At 40.9% G+C, this 3964-nt stretch overlaps 1 non-coding gene across 1 annotated transcript; it reads left to right on the forward strand.

The window, feature by feature from the left end:
* The first annotated feature begins 2580 nt into the window (after positions 1–2580).
* Positions 2581–2687, forward strand: LOC111775511 (U6 spliceosomal RNA). The gene has a single exon (XR_002811218.1). It is a non-coding gene; the product is annotated as a U6 spliceosomal RNA (small nuclear RNA).
* Positions 2688–3964: the final 1277 nt, after the last annotated feature.

Below are 3964 nucleotides of genomic sequence, written 5' to 3' on the forward strand. Positions count from 1 at the left end.
CCTGTGTTGTTAAATCCAATGGACAGTTTCAGTCCTCAGTTTTCTTGACTACTTCTCAGGTTTCAGCAGAGTTGATCTCTTTCTTGGAGAACTTTTTTAACTTGGCTGTTGTAATGGACTAAATGTTTGTGTCCTCTACCAAATTCATATGTTGAAGCCCTAACCCCCAATGTGATGTATTTGGAGATGGGGCCTTTGGGAGACAATTAGGGTTAGATGAGATCAAGAGGGTGTGGTCCTTATGATGGAACTGATGCCTGTATAGGAAGAAACAACAGAGAGCTCTCCCTCTCTCCATGAGCATGTACAAAGAAGAGGTCATGAGAGCAAACTGTGAGAGTAGCTGTCTACAAGCCAAGACAAGAGGCCTCAGAATGAAACCTACCTTGCTAGCACCTTGATCTTGAACTTCCCAACCTCCAGAACTGTGAAAAAATTAATCTCTGTTGTTTAAGCCCTCCAGTCTGTAGTATTTTGTTATAGCAGCCTGAGCTGACTAAGACTGCAGTCCTGACACCCTGTTCTCTTACCTTTCTGGTCCTTTCTGCTCAGGCTATTTTGGGACACCTCATGCTATACCCTAATGTTAAATATTGGAGAGCTTTAAGGCTGTGCACTTGAATTTTTTCTCACTCTATTCTTTCTTTTTGGGAGATTTCTTCCTCTAACATGGTTTTATATACCGTCTACATAAAGTTGTGTAGGTTGTGCACACACAACTCCAGGGAGCACCATTCACATAGACTACTGAAGTCATGCAAAGTGGCGGCCTTGTTCATATGGTGATAACTCTCAAATTTATGTAGTCAAATTGGTTTTCCCCTGTGAAATTCTTATTTCTATCTGCCGCCTCAATATTTCTGCCTTTTGTTTTTCCATAGGTATTGCAAACTAAATATATACAGAACAAAACTCATGGTCTTCCTTCCTCTCTAGTATGCCACATATCATTAAATGGCTTCTGCATTCACATAGTTGCTCATGCTGGAAATCCATGATTATCTTTGATGCCCCCCTCCTATTACTCTCCATGTCTAATAAATCCCCCAAATCAATACTTTACCTTCACCCCCATGCAAATCTCTGTGACTTAACACAATCAAAATGGATTTATTGCTTATGTAGAATTCCACTATGAATTGAATGGCTCTCAGGATATTGGCTAAGGTTCCAAGGTTCCTTCCATACTGTGAACGTGCCATGTTCAGAACGTGGTCTCCAAGGTCAGTGTGCAAGAGGTAAAAAAGTGAAGGATTGCCTGTGGGAGATTTTTATAGGACTGATCTGGAGGTATTGTGCATAACAACTTATATTTTCACTGGCTAGAACTCAGTCTTATGTCCCCACCTAACTTCAAAGAAGGCTGGAAAATGTAATTTAGTCATGTGCTCAAGAAAAGGAAAAGAAACATAGATATTGGTGATTGTGAGCTTTTTTGTTCCATGACAGGTCTTGTCAATTCTGTCCTCAAAATAGATCTTCCATCCATTTCTTTCTCCATTGCCAACAACTTAACGCAAACCACTATCCTCTCCCACTTGAACTACTAATGAAAGTCTCTATTTCCACTATTGCCCCCTAAAATCCATTCTCTCCCAAGCAGACTAAGTAATCTTAAGACACATATAAACTTATCAACCCCTTGTCTCCATTTAAACCTTTGACAGTTTTCCCATTCTCTTAGGAAAGACCGAAAGCCTTAAGAGGTCTAAGGGGCTCTGCAGGATGCGTCCATGAACCACCTCAGCCATCTTACCACTCTCTCCCTTGCTCGCCACTACTTAGCCATGTCATGGCGGGCCCTCTGCAGCGTCACTGGGCTCTTCCTTCCTCAGGAATGATTTTTCCATTTTTCTTAGTCTTGGCTTAGCCTCTTCTTCATTTTTCAAGCCTCAGTTCAACTGTTATTCCCTCGTTTGTCATCTTCCCTAACCCTTCTCATCCTTATCCCTCAACAAAAGGCTGACCTGCCTGTTATTTCCCTTTTATAACATCCATTGCTGTTGTAAATTAAATACCATTCATCTTTAACCTGTCTGCCTCACTGGACTGTCATCTCCATGTGGACAGGAAGGAGGTCTCTCTCCAGTAAGTCACTAGCATGTAGCACAGTGCCTGGCACCTAACAGCAGTGGTGTGGTGGAGCCTACTCATATTGGCTCTTGAGAAACAATGGGTAAATTCTCAGAAATCTTGCAAGCTGGTTGTTTAACAATCAGCCATTATTAAAAATTAACCAAATTATATTTAAAGCAAAGGTAATAAATACTGAATAGTCATCATTTCCTAACTATTTTACTCCATTTTATTAGCTATGGTTTTGAGGTTATTTACGTCTGTTGTATCTGAAGGTGGAAATGTAACAGTGTGCTACACTGACTCATCCTGCTGTATTCAATGACTTCATGTTGGTAGCTTGAAATTGACCATTGTAGCAGGATTTACCCCACAGAGAAGGGAGCTACCAGTCAGGGCTCCCTTCCACCTCCACCCAGCTGGTTGTTAAACATTTACCAGCATACCACCACAGGATAGGGACTCTACAAGTATACGTTGAGTGAATAAAAGAATGAAAGTGTTGTGCTCGCTTCGGCAGCACATATACTAAAATTGGAACGATACAGAGAAAATTAGCACGGCCCCTGGGCAAGGATGACATGCAAATTCGTGAAGCCTTCCATATTTTTTCCCATGTGTCACAACTAGAGGGACCTGCAGCTAAGATATACAACTGTGTACGGGGGAGGTTTGGGGAGATGAAGCAGAAAAAAAAAAAAAAGAATGAAAGTGTAGTACTATTGTGCTTTCCTCCATTATTCTTGCACACATGTGGATTATCCCCTGGCTTAATACAACCTTACGAAGCATCCAAATAATTCATGTCAGATATCTCTGAGGTATTCAGAGAGTTTAGACTGGTTGTCATTTTGGTCTGGATCACACAGATAATTTCCTTGGTTTCCCATTTACTGTGTGTGCACACCAGCCTCTGTTCTTGTATTTAGAGGTCATGACGGCAGTGCTTTGCAAGCATCCTGCCCTATACCAGCCTTCCCCAGTTATGTTTGCTAGTCTATTAGAGGTCAGTGAAATTGATCAGGAAACATGTATAACCCAATCGTCTAGTGTCACTTGAGATCTACAAGACCTTGTGAGTTAGATAAGCAATTTGGAGTAGATCAGTGTATCTCTGACACTCTCATTAATTCCAAATATTTTCCAACATCTGAGGAGACTCTGGAGATAGCGGAGGAGAGCTGTCAGCATGGCAGAACATTTTAGCTCTCTGGGCTCCTTTGAACCCAGTACCATTTTGTATACACAGTAGCAAAATCTCTGTGGCTTTTGCCATAATCAGCTTTAAATTAGCATTATTTACGTCTTGCCTTGTTTTCACCGCTAGATAGTAATCCCTCCAAGTGAAGGAACTGAGTATTTTACACCTCTATCTCCCCAGAAAGTCCAGATGGGGCTTTGCAAACACTAAGTGCCCAGCTGATGTGTACTAAAACAGAATCATCTATCACCTTTATCCCCCGGTTCAAAGTACTTTCACGGAATCTGGAAAACTGTAAAAGTTTGTACTTTTCTTGACCATTGGATTGATTACTAATAAAGGACATTTAAGAACTATAAATAGAAACAAATATCAAGCAAACGAAAATTTTGAAAACTTCTTATATTAAAAATGGGTAAAATACACGGAAATGAAGAAAGAATGTTTGGACAAATAGTTTTCTCCCAAAATTAATTGCGCGATGGGATCTGATGGTGGCTCCACGGCTATCTCCTCTTTGCCATGAAAGTAAAATAATGCTCTGCATTCACCAAGTTTTTCCTGACCGTGGTTGCTGCTTTAGCATGGTTCACAGCTGGAACAAGAAAAATGAGACGAATCACTGACAATGTGGGGATTCAGAAGACCTGCACCTGGCATTTGTTCACAACAAAGATGCTTCTTTTC

The sequence above is a fragment of the Equus caballus genome, chromosome 10 (assembly GCF_041296265.1).
Source record: "Equus caballus isolate H_3958 breed thoroughbred chromosome 10, TB-T2T, whole genome shotgun sequence".
Lineage (NCBI taxonomy): Eukaryota > Metazoa > Chordata > Mammalia > Perissodactyla > Equidae > Equus > Equus caballus.